The sequence below is a fragment of the Colossoma macropomum genome, unplaced genomic scaffold (assembly GCF_904425465.1).
Source record: "Colossoma macropomum unplaced genomic scaffold, Colossoma_macropomum, whole genome shotgun sequence".
Taxonomy (NCBI): Eukaryota; Metazoa; Chordata; class Actinopteri; order Characiformes; family Serrasalmidae; genus Colossoma; species Colossoma macropomum.
The window spans coordinates 19,888,014-19,902,162 of NW_023494792.1; positions in this window are offsets into that span (position 1 = coordinate 19,888,014).

Sequence of the window (14,149 nt, forward strand, 5' to 3'; positions counted from 1 at the left end):
AGGTGATATTCTGAAGAGGTGAATACTATTCTTCTCTATGAGGTTAACAAATTGAGGCAAAATTGATTCTGTTGTAAATTTGATCTTACTTTGATATGGCCAAGAATAATGGTATAAAAGACAAGAATAATAATAATATTGTCTGTTGGAATCATTCTTCACTGAATGCAATGGAGACTAAATTTGTAAAAGTGAAAGTTTATGCTTTTTAGAATTTTTTAATTTCTAAAATGCTCAACACTTCAAATGTTTAGCATATGTTATAAAACAGTGGTTACCAACCCTGGTCCTGGAGTTCTGCCTTATTGGGAGTCTAGGTCCAACCACAATCTGTCACACTTTCATCAGCTAATTAACTTCTTCAGTCCTTGATTGTAAATATCTATAGGAATTCCATAACAGTGCAACAACAATGCAACATATAGTTCAATTAATGCAGTAATAAATGTATTACTCTAAGCTCTATCTTATCAAATAAATATCTAATGTCATGTGACATAATGATCTAGTAACCTGCACAGTTTAACTCCTGCCAATATCTAACATGGTAACCAGAAGCATCTGGATATTAGTGTCAGGTACATTAAAACTAAACTCCACAGGGTGGCAGATCACCAGGACTAGGGTTGGAAAACCCTGACCAACAGTATATAATCCTCTCAAGATATCTTACATTATCAAGCTTTTGGTAAGTACAACTTTTTTTAGAAATCACTCTACATTGAATAAGCTTCTTCATAAACTATAGCTTTGGGAAAATGACCACAAACTACCAAGACTGAAATTTAAAGGATAAATAAACGTATACATTTTCTTGACTGACATAGTTTTCTTTGACTTAATTTAACACATGTTAATAAAAGAATGTATTTATTTGAGAAAAATGTATCTGCAAAATTTCAAAATTCTATTACAAGGTAGGTTTATTTTTATTGTGGAGTAAGGGCTTTAGTGTGAGATTTTAGTTGTAATTCTGGATTTAAACACCATTATTGTAAATACTGTATTCTAGATACAGCTACAGTCAGAATACATCAGAACACAAAATCTATCACACATGCAGTCTAACCAGAGTGATATGTGACAGTATGACATGTTCATGCTCAGTGGCTATGTGTTCAGAAGACCTGTCACTCCAAATCAGTTGACCAACAGAAAGTGCAGGTGAATGTCCTCTTCTAAGACTCACCCCCTGTTAAAAAGTGCCAAAAGTCAAAAGCTAAAGAAAAATTTAAGAAGCAAACGAGTGATTCCAAAAGCTAAAAATCTATCAGCAAAATCAGCAAATATAATAAATGAAAGCAAAAACTGGCAAAATGAGTAATACATTTGTACCCAAGTGAGCAGAAAAGAGTAGAAATCTTTTTCAGAAAATAAGTTTAATTTAACTCTAATTATTTGTATTTGCAACACATTTCTGACATTTTGATACTCAACTGTTTGCTTGGGGATTTTATTTTAAAATTTCAACAATTTCAATTTTAAAATTTATTTTAAAACTCCACACTAACGAAATATACACACACATTTTCTGAACCACTTAACCTTTGTCTGCTGCTCTCATATCAGGCAACATAAACTGAAATGTTTGAACTTCTCACTCAGCTAGAAAATCCACACAATTAATGTAAATGCAGTTTGATTAGGCTACCCTGAAGAATAAATAAGTGAAAGTAAAGTTTAAGTTGCAAAGTAAACAACACAAACAAAAACGTGGGGCACAGTATTCCATCTGAGGGGGCGTCATCCCTTTATGTCCTCTCGTGGTGCTAGGCTGGTCTACATGGTTAACTGTCCTGAGACATAGTATTGCATTTGTGAACAATCTGGATCTTATGAACGGCTCTTTGAAAAGAAAGAAGGGAGCTGAGTCGTACTTCTGCCCTAAATCCACTCCACTCCCCACTGAACAGTGAGAACCAGCCAGTCACAAGAGAAAGGTGGTGTCGCGATAGACTTTTTAAAGGGGCCATAGAACGGAAACTGTATTTATTTGACGTAGTTGAATAAGAAATCTAAAACATTTACAGGTCGATCTAAGCTTAATTTTTTCCTTACATTAAGGGTCTCTGACCTTTTTGTACCATAAAAGCTACTGATTTATTTCCCTTGATCTTATTGATGCCAGAGCTAATGGCACTTCATATTCAGCATCTAAAATCACACTCTCCAGCTATTCCTTCTCCTACCCTTTACTCTTCTGTCCTCAGGCTCCTCCTCTTCTCTTCTCGCACTGTTCTCTTCACACCTCTCTGTCTCTGTCTTCTCTCTGTCTCTTTTCATTAAAGCAGAATGAACAAAAACTCTTAAAATCTGAACGCTGCCAACAGTGGCACTTTTGGTTGCCATTTTCACTATAGACCTTATAATCAATAACACTCTTTAATAAACACCTGGAATTCATACATACTAACCAAAAACTTAAATCTCTTTATTTTTCTTAAATAGGGATGATACAATTTCTGTGGAGATCAGGAAAATGTATCAAGGACTATGTGGGGGGAAAAAAACAAAACAAAAAACAAACATCGAATTAGATCAAAGAGATATAAACAAGTCAAATAAACCTAACCATATAGCGTAAACACTCCCTAAATGCTACGTAATGGTAGTTTCAGTGGAAGTAGATTAATTAGCTACCTAGCATATAGAAAACCAAACAAATTCTCAACAATGAAGACTACAAGGAGGCAGAAAAAACATTAAACAACTGTCTAATCACTGCTGGTATAGAAACACAAAACTACTTTACTGATATATGAGGTGATCTACTTAATTAGAATGCCATAAACATCCTGACATACACTGTATAGCCGAAAGTATGTGGATACTCATCCTAATTATTCAGTTTAGCTTCAACCACATTCCATTGTATAAAAAATCAACCACACAGTCATGCAATCTCCATAAACAAACATTGGCAGTAGTGAAGTTAACAACCTTCACACTTCCCAAGACATGCAGCGCCCGGGACACATCTTGGAGTTTCTCATCTTGTGTTTGCAGGTCCAAACATGGACCTAAAACTGTACACAAATACTTGTACAAATCTGCACAACTGTTCTGAAACAACAATACACATATGCTTACTCTCAAATAAAAAGAAATCCTTGTACGGACTTTAGGCTACAGATTTCCATTCAGTCAAACAGGGTGAGGATATACTTGCTTATTTTGCTACATAAAATGCGGTTGCACTCAACATCAACACTGCTGCCTCTCAGGCACGGCCATGCAGACAGCCATAAGAAGAGGGTCATACAAAAGGGATTGTATTTGTTGTTTAAGTTGTTTTTCCTTGGTTGAGGATGTGTTATTTGTGTGTTATTGTGTGAGGGTTTGGGTTTGTTTAGTTTGGTTGAGTGGCTACCGTGGAGGGGAAGCTTAAGGCTAAATGTGACCTCCACGCATGAGTTCTGTGTTATGCCTACTGTGTGAACCACTTGTCTACTGTGGTTCAATGTAGAGCATTTTCTCATAGGAGAAATATGGCTTGCTCTGACTCTTCTTTTGATCAGTACTAAAACATTTTAGTTCATTTGAGTGTAATTATGTTATGTTAGAAAATAATAGATTTTTTTAAATTAATATTAATACTGTGAGAAAAAGAAAATGTATTTTCTATTTATGTAACCTTAAACTTATGACCATTATGACTACATGTGTTTCTCTCAAAATTAAATTAATTAACTGAAAATTTGGATGTGGGTTTGATATAGATAACATTTAATTATATACAGATGTATACAGAGGGAATTACGATGAATATGGATGTCACTACATTTTATACAACATGCATATGTTGAGCACTGGTGTATAAATTGCTTATTAGTAAGTTTCCGTGTTTGGATTAGGTGTACCTGTTTTACTTTGTGGATGTGGATTTGGCAAAAGTGATCGTTATAATTTCACAATTACTAATTTACAACTTATTTGATCCACGTTTTACCTATGTTGTATTCTTTCTTACATGCTCAGTTTTATTAATTCACCAGTCATATTTTACCCCAAATAGTTACTGGTTTAAATGGGCCAATCAGATAAGCGTGATTTAAACTGTGATTAAAAGCCTGCATTCTTGAGATAAGGGACAAAACATGTCCTACATTGAAAAGTTTTCTTTGAATTAAAAATCAAGAAATTGATAATAATAAAAATGTAAAAGTTAAATCAGAAGGACCTGTGTACACTCCTGTATCTATATTTTTAAATAATTCCATTAGAATTTGTTAAAATGCAGGCTCTATACTTGGAAAGAACATGTAAGTTGTCCTCAGCAAGAGGTCACAATGTCAAACTGCCAAAAAGTGTTTAAAAGTGTTGAAAATGTTACAAATGTGTAAGTATAATTATCCAATAAAATGAATGTTTAAATATCACATAATACATAAAGTAACTTGTTTCCATAAAAACAACTGAGGTGAAAACAAAGTGGCTCCAGTGTAAAAGAGACGGTTAAGATGGGAAAACATTTAATTTTGTCTGACAGTGTTAATTAACTCTGTCAGACATTATGTCCATGTATACTAGTTAGTGGAACAGTCCCCCTGGAGTACCTTAGAGTTAAGTGCCTTGCTTGAGGGTACACTAGTGGTGGTGTTCCCAGGTGGGATTTGAACTCATGACCTTTTGGTCACCAGTCAGCAGTCCAACTCATTGGCTTCTGTGCCACCCCTTTTCAAGTTTCTGTAGAGAATCACAATAAATAAAAATATTTTAAACTAGAAACTTTATTGAGACATGTTGACATATTCAGTCTGACAGTTTTCTTTGATTTTCCAGTAACACTTTACAAAACTATTTCGTAGTTAACAAGTAACTAATTAGGAACTAAGCAGGAATGAATAAGCAGTGCTGCATTAACACTTAAGTAACTACTATTAACTACCAAAGAGTACTAGTTAACTACTCAGTAGGTAATATTGAACTAATGATTTAGGATCAATTACTATTGAATCTCACAGAGAGTTACTTACTAACTACGGTTTCTTAGAATAACTACTCTACAGTAGCTGAGCTTTCTAGGAGTATTGAAATATACTTCATATTCGGTAGGAAGAATCAATCTGCACATCAGCCTACAAATGGGACAGCTGCTAAAACTCTACAGTATTCAGTAGATCAGTCTGCTTTTCTCTCATCTTTAGACTAGATTCTGCAGGAGCACGTATGCCAGTGTTTCTTCTGAACAGAAGCTAAAGTCTTCTTGAGGGCAGGGTCAGTTGAACAGAGGGCTCACAGAGATATATGGTTGTCTATGTGTCCTACCTTCAATTAATGATGATCTGGAACAGTATTTCAAAGAGAAAGACACAGTAACGCATTACTAATGAACTAGGAATTAATGATGATTACAGTGTTGTAAAGGGAAACACATGGAAATAAAAATCTAAACCTAAAATATGACATACTGTAATACAAAAAGCTGTTAAAAAAAGATATTTCGGTGAAGTAAGAGTAAATAAGTTTTTTATTAAATGGTGTATTTTACAACTGCATTTCCAATGTGTGTGACATACTTCAAATTTAAATGAAAAATGTGTATGTGCGTTTGCATTTCTGAGCATAATGGCTGTAAAAGAAATATTATGAATAAGCAAAGTATTTTTGACATTTAATTTTCATTGTTTTAAAAACAGAATACCAATTGCCTATTTGAAATTACACTTCCTCAATGTCACACTCTAGCTTTGCCAAATTAAAATATATTTGCAATCCTGTTTGCAATTGCATTCTCACTGTCAACAAAGCTTCTTGTCAATTAAACTCTGTGGCTGGGACATGAAAGACATTTTAGTGTTGGTACATTAGCAACCACCGCTAGTAACATTTTAACACTCACCCACCAGGCCGAGGATAATTCTTTCTAAAGTGATTTTCTGATGTTTCATGTGGAAATGACTCTTGACCGAGTAGGACAGGTTGTGGCTGCACAAGCACCAATGTTAGTGCCACTCCAAATCAGTTGAGCAGTAGATCTGCCCTCTGTTAACAAGTACCAAAAGTCAGAAGCAAGATTTCAGAAGCATCTTTTTTCAAAAATTAAGTTTGATGAAACAGTCATTATTTGTATTTTTCTGCAACCTATTTTGGACAGTTTCATAAAATCCACAAGCAAAATGTGAAGTATTTTATTTAAAATTTTGGCACAAAATTAACTCCACAGAGAGCATTTTAGCAGAAGGAAGAAAAGATAAAATTTTGCAGAGAAGCAAGAATTTTGTATTTTAAATAATGGCACAATGAATCGTACTTAATATGACTGAGGACTGTAAGCAACAAAAATTTCAACTTTGATTTCAGGTTTACTTTGAACTTCTACAGTAGCAACTGCCTTTCAGCCTGGGTTACTGAGTGAGATAGTTATAAGAAAGATGCAGAAGGTGCTTTGGATTTTTAAAAATGCAAGCTAGAATAGTGGGAGGACTTTCCACATCAGTAATTGTAAAAAAAAAGGTAAAAGGTAAAAAGTTAAACATGCTGCATTTGGTCCACAGTGGATCTGTTAGGTGGCAGCACATCTGCAACGGTTTAGTGGACTGTGAGAATTTTATGCTTTTCCTTGCCCAGTGGATTTACACCTTTAAATGTGTTCTGGTAAAATATTAAACCCTATGACTCTTCATTTGCAGCCACACTGCTACCACTCCAAATGTCTTCCAAGAAATGTGTAGACCAGGATAAAGATAATATGTGTTGCTTATAGCAATGAACTTGCTGCCTGACTAAATTACACTGGAAGAGTGACTTTAATGTCACTTTAATTAGAATGTACTGAGCTAAACCAGACTGGTTCGTCATATCTAAACTGATTTTCGAACACTGCATTATGTGTCTGATCTGATTTCAAACTACCAGTGTTGAATGCAGACAGATCGTCTGGTCTGATAACATCAACAGTATTCTTTCTCTCACTATCAGAATTGTCCAGTGTTGCCAGCTTCTCATTTAGTTCATGAAGTAAATGAGACTGGCTGATGTCATGTACTGTCTAAAAAATCTTTGATTATAGATTGTATGACTGATGCTGGCAATAAAGATTTTGCCTGCAATTTTAAGTAAGATAAGGCTAAGTTGTTTCTGCTTCCTCTGGTAAAACATCTGCTTGGTCTGTGTTATCAGTTATGTCCTCAGTCAAGTCCTCATCAAGCACAGAACTAATTTCATTCTGTTCATTTCATGTACTGGACATTGTTGTGCTTGTTTGTCCAGAGGAGGGGTGGTTCAGGAGGTTTAAATGATTCACACATCATTTTGTTTTGTTTTTATTTACATTTTGCACAGCGTCACAACTTTTTTAGAAATGGGTTGCAAATAAATACTACATAAAATTGAGATCCCCTGAATAGACTATTAAATGAAATAAGCTTAATATAAAACCAAAGGAAAAACAATCACATCAACAGATTTTCTGTGCTTCACCAACTACACGGCCATATCTACACATAAACAAACAAACATGAGCGTGGATTGCTGCGTTCCCTCCATTATATAATCGTATCCCGCTTCCTGAGTGCAATTTTCTTAAAATAGTAGAATTTTGGAGATTATCTTTCTTAAACTGATAGCAAAGTAACATTGATTCAACACTGAATGTTGCATTCAACGCTGAATGCTTAGTTTTGCTACATTTGGTTGAAAATGAAAAAAAACAATATTAAAACGATGTTGAATGTTGATTGAAGAAATTAACCTAATGGTTAGGTTGAAAAACAGACATTGAATCAATTATGAATTATAGTTTGTGGATCAACATGGCCATAATATGTATGAGCTAAGACAGACTGCTAATACACCTTTACACTTGTAGAAAAGGCACATTTCTGCTGTAATGTTTTTGCTGTTGTGGGATCTCAGGACTTTAATGTTCAAAGGCAAATCTAATTTCAGTTTTGGGGATAAAATAACATTAAGATGGTTTTGAGGATGGGGCTCATGAGTCTCCCTAAATTGACACATGATCCATATATTAGGATTTGTTTCACCATAGCAGCAAAACTCATCTTGGCCAATGACTGGAAAATGGCACAGTGCACAGTCTTATGTAGAAGTTTGGACACCCTTTGTCAAATAACACATTGTCGATGCTGTAAGCATGAATATGAGAACAAGTCCTTTACAGGTATAAACTTAAATATGACATTTGTCTTCACATTTAGACACATACACACATATAATGTATTTATAGTGCCAGTACTTTTGCATGTCTCTTTTTTGCAATAGGTTAAATTAAGGAAATAAACAGTAAATATGCCTTAGAATGTGCAGACATACATATGTGTCATCAACAACACATAGAGTTTTATCTGGAATGCCCAAACTACAATATAAACTGTATATAGATTGTAGTTTATGTATGTAAATTATTGTAAAACCAAACAGGGTGACTGGATATGTGGATATAAGCTCAAAACAATAGGTACAGAGTAAAGGTAATAATTAGACCTACAATAAAACGTTCTACAAAATTCTACAAAAATCTTTAATTGCTTTTGGTTTTAATCAGGGTATGGGTATCCACTCTCCTACTCATTTTATTTCCCACTTACCCAGGCATAGTTGATCAGCCAAGATATGTTTAATAATCACTATTTTATTAGTTCACTGTTTTTATGTTGTTACTCACTACTGAATATATTTAAACATATCTGAATATATGTATTACATGTTTCAGAGTGATTCTCTAATTGTAGAGGAGTGTTACTGTAATGTTTGTGAATATAACATGAATTATTCATGAAAACACAGTTACTGTGAAGTCTTACTTATTGTTATATAGATTATTATTGTTATGAAATACTATTTTCATTGTTTGATTTAAGGTGCAAGTAAAATAAAGTATTATAACTAAATTGTGTTTTGACTTTTATTTTGTAGGGGAGGGTGTATTCATATAGTGAGTTGTTTTATGCTTGAATCAATGTTGAATCACCTTAAAATTAAACTAGAAATCAATATTACTGCATTTAGCTTTTAAATGAAAAAGGGTTGATTTTGTGTCTGCCTTGGTTGCTTATTCAATGTTGTTTCAATATCAGACATAATGGGCAGTTTCAGAGCTGAATCAATATCAGAAATCAATGCTGATTCAATGATTGATTCAGTGATTGATCAGCCTTAAAAAGCTTTGTGATCTATGGACCTAAGCAGTGTGGCACGATATGCATTTGTTAGACTGCCTTAAAAATATACTTCAGCATATAATACTGGAAACTCAGAAGTACAGAATAAAACAAAAAGTCCCTCAAAGCTTATGGGCATGAGGTTGCTTGAGACCACGACAGACCGTGAGTGCTTGTGATATGCCACTTCACTGACGTGTGTTTTCGTATTGTTGGTGAAATGATAAATATAATAATTTTCGTTTTAAATGACACAGTTGGCATCTTTCTGTCTGATCGAAATATAGCTAGCCAAGAGTTGGCTCTTCGGTCTGGTGGTAAGTGTACATGTCTGTCATTCAGGAAATAGAATACATTACTGTTAATCAAGTGACAAAAAATTATTGTACACTGATGGTAATTTATCCTAACTAAAATATGGTAAAAGTAAATAAACCAGTAATTATCATGAGACATCTACTAAAGTCAAGGTAGACCTTCAGTGTGACTTGTGCATGTTCTCTTTTATATCAGGAAACCTGTGTAAGTGCATCTTGGATGCTTTGTTGCAGCTGCACATTTTCACATTCACAACACAATTCACACCCCATTGACCTCTCCACCTGCACTGCCTATGTACCTTAGCATGCACCTGATCACCCCTTAACATCATTATACTTACAACACCAACGTAGTGAGATGACTCCATATGTCTACACCAGATCTAGAATTAGTGTCGTACTGTATTCTAGCAATCAGTAATAATTTGTATTCTGAGTGACAGTAACTTACAGCCAACCTGCTGCCTGCAAGTTACCATAAGTTACAAAATAATCTTTTACAGTGAGTGTATAAGGAGTAAAAAAAAAACTGTACGTCAGTATTTCAAGAAAATAAGACATTATTTTCAGACATTCAGTCAATATTTTGTCATACTGCTGCCTGAAACAGAAGTGACCTCTGTATCTCACTCAGTTCCTTCTTCTGTTTTTAAATGGTTTTGATCTGCGTGTGAAGGATTCTGGGTGTTTGAAGGCCTGAAAGGATTCATCAGTTTAGTCTTTTAAGTTTTCAGAAATGAAGGCTGCATTTCTTGGCTGCATTCTTAACTTTGTCTAGCTCACTTGTGCCCTCCTGGTGATCACTGCCCCCAGGTGGTCCTTGTCTGTGTTCTGTGTAAATAATAGTCTTTGGCTCATCTTTATTCCTTGCTTAGCCCTGTTATGTTAGTGTTGATTCAGTGCTGGTGTTTGTTCTCTTGTTCTCCTTTGTTTGTCTCCTGGTTTTGTCTTTGTTTGTTTACGGAGGTGCTGTACTTCATCCGCCTGCTCAGTCACCGTCTACGTTAACTGGGACTTGAATAACGACACAAGCATCCTGCTTCCTCACCAGCGTACATACTTACTGTTAATCTGATCATTCACAGTGACATTAGTGACTGTTTTAGGACATGAAAGCAAAATGTGTTGATGTCAAAGCAGAGTGTCCTTTTACAAATGTGTAGCACCTTCTCACTCTGCTTTCACTCATATTTCACATATGTTTCCCTATTAGCACAGATCCCACAGAAACACACACAATTTGATTGGATAACTGTGTAAAACATAATGTAAACATGTCAATGACAGCTTATAGAACCCACTCATATAGTCAAATCTACTTTCAGCACCTGTGTAAGTGCACAATTGTTAACTCAGCAATCAGGTATCATTAGTTGCAGACTGTAAGCAGGTATAAAGAAGACTGTAGTATCAAATTCAGGAACATGTAAGAGGTAAGACATACAAAGCTGACTTACACAATGTCAGACTTGCTTAGAGAGATTATTTAAGAAAAAATCAATGGATTCTACCAGAGATACTATAATCATCTGTTTTCAAAGCAATTTACTGCAAAAATAAATAAATAAATAAATAAAAAACTTCACCTTAAACATTCATTAACATTTGTTTCTGCTTTTTGCTTTTTCCACATTAATAAAAAAGGTAGGAATAACAAATGGTGAAGACAAACTGGAGATGAGTATTTGTCAGCAGAGAGATGTGTAATAGGTCAGTCTGCTATTGTCTAAAGACGTTTTATACAATGGCAGACTTACCTACTGAGAGCTTTTTTATGCACAATGGATGCTGCAGTGTGTCAACTTGATATGGTATGTATGCCAAGGCTAATGTTTGCTGACTCTCTGCCACAGCCTATCCCTCTAAATACACAGGCCTGAGGTTTGGCCTCATGTTTTGGTAGAATGTGACCTTTAAAGACTATGTAAAAAAGTAAAAAGCAGAAATATTGTTTCTGAGTGTTTTAGGTGAAGTCTTTTTTGGTTGGTTAAGGTTGTGAAGTACATTGGGCTGAAATATATCTTTGGTAAAGCTAGCTGGGAGATGAGAGTAGATTCCACTCTGTATTAATCTTAAACATTGTTTTACTTTCTAAGTCTGTTTACAGTGAAGTATTAGCAGGTAGTAAAGGACATACAGCACTTATGAAGGCTGAATAAGTTCAAACTGAATCCTGTAGTCTGTTTTTGGTGGTTGTTTACTGGTTGAAGAATTTACTCATCTGTTTGTAAGTTGTAGTGTTTGATGGAAAAGTTTCCTTTTTTGGTGTGTTTTAAGTGTTTTGTGGGGACCTGACAATTTCACAAAGAAAGTGTCAGCAAGTTTCTGTTTAGTATTGTGTGTTAACTGTTTTAAAAGTATGAAGTCTGAATAGACAAAGTGTTCAAGCAACTGAGAAAAAAACTGCAAGTCAACTGTTTTGAAAATGTACATGTCTGAGTGAAAATGTAAAAGAGTGAAACACTGACGGGTAAAGAGAGTGATTGTTGATTGTTTGCACTACCCTATTCTATGGCAGATTGGGTTGAGACTATTTTGGGAAAAGACATGTCTCTCTGTGTTTACAAAAAGAACTTCCTGGAACTATCTGAAGTGAACTGCATCACCGTCAAGCATTCTAACCTTCCATTGATGCGACTCTATCTCTACATGGCTCTGAGATAAGCGGGGGAAAGCTCATTAATATTCATTACCTAAAAAACTTTAACTGGGTGTCTGTACTCAGGCTTACTAGTTAAGTATTACTTGGGACTGTTAGCCACATTGTTTGAGTACATTGAATCATTGCTACTCATACTTACTCATTATTAATAATTAACATTTTAAATTAGCAAAGACAAGTGCATTTCAGTGAACTTGGCAGCAAATAGCTTCATAACCTGGAAATACCAGATCCTTTCAAGCTGTCTTGAAGGCTGATGTAAATGCATCTTACCTTCAAAGTTGGTTAAAAGGTGGCAGGTAATCTGCAGGAGTCATTAATGGAGTTACTTCTGAGGATGCTACAAATGTGACCTGCCATCATCCTGCCAGGCAGGTTACGTAGCCAAATGCATTTCTTATGTTACATTTGTTTATTTGATTGTCCCAGCCAATGTTTAAACGTGCAGTGGAGTTGCTATTTCTAAGAATGGGAAAATGTGAATTACCTATTACATAGTTCTCAGGAATAGTAGCTGATAAAGCGACTAAAGAACATACTGAGGCTAGTCTCTTTAAAGCATGATAGTTAGTATCTGCTTCCTAGGCTAACAGGACATTGTTCACAGAAAGGACTGCACATCTGATTCAACTAATTAACCAAATAAGAAGCTCCTTATTTGAATTCCACTATTTTCAAGAATTTCTCAACAATTTACATGCCTTGATTTGTGTGATGCGTATTGTTTGTGTGATGTTTATGTAGATATGGCCGTGTGGTTGTTGAAGCTCAGAGAACCTGTTGATGTGATTGTTTTTCCTCTGGTTTTATATTAAGCTTATTTCATGTAGTAGTTATTTATTTACAATGATGGTTAATGCTTTGTAGCTTGGTAGGTTATAGCATTCCTTAGATATTCATAATAGATTAAAGTTAGCACCTTCTTACACCAACCTGAAGTCAGCTTCTTGTTTGAATTTTCCCGATCCACCTTAAATGGTGCAGCTTCAGGCACCAGAAAGTGACTGCTGCACCATTTAAGGTGGAATGGGGAAATTCTGCCAGAAGCTCTTTTAGTTTCATCCTATTCATGCAATTTATGATTATCTATGTCATACTGCAATGTCATACTGTTATACTGCATTTAGTTTATTTACTGAAAATAGGTGTTTGATTTAATTAAAACTGTTAATCATCCGCTATTCTGAAAAATACCACCTTTAGAAAAATAAAAACGTGTTCCCCGTTATACATCTGTTATTGTTTTAAAAAATATGTTATATCTAATTATTTTTAGTAATGGAAACACAGCATTTTGGAATGAAACTGTTCAGCTGTTTCCACAGCTGGAAATTACAGCTATTTTTCTGTGCCAGTAGGTGGCAGTAACTGCGATAATTTCTATATGTCAAGCAGCCATAGAGTCTTGAGTGAATATCTCTATGAAACTGTTTAAGAGAAGCGAATGAAAATCATTGAAATAAAAAAAATATCAGTTAATAAAAAAAATCTCCAACATGAAAGCATTTTTCTTACTTTTACAGGTGATTTATGCATACGCGTACTGGATTATATACGCAGTTTACATCCGCAGATATAATGTTTACACGTGGTACTGCCTGGTTGTCTGAGTGTTGTGAGCGCTAGAATGTATTTTCGTGCCTCACATTATTTTAGACTAACATGCAAAACAAGCAGCTGTTATCTGTGGTGAAACAGAACGGATTCGCTGTTGTTTCTGAAGTAATAAGGATATACACGCTGCCTATCAATTATGAACTCATTTCTGAGTTCAGTGGTAACTGTAGGATAAACCACTGCCTCATGAGGCGCTGTGTATCAACATAGGAGTTAAGACGTGTCATGTTATTAACAGGAACGATGAAATAAAACTATGGCAACTGTTACAAATGAGGGCTAGTTGCAAAAAGATGTCAGAGTAATCTGTTAATTTTATTAAATAAAGTCACTAGATGGGTAGAAACAGACAAGATAACGTAAGAAATCAAAAACGATAAACTCACGACCTGACAGATGAAGACCGGCAACTACAAGGGCTGCTTACA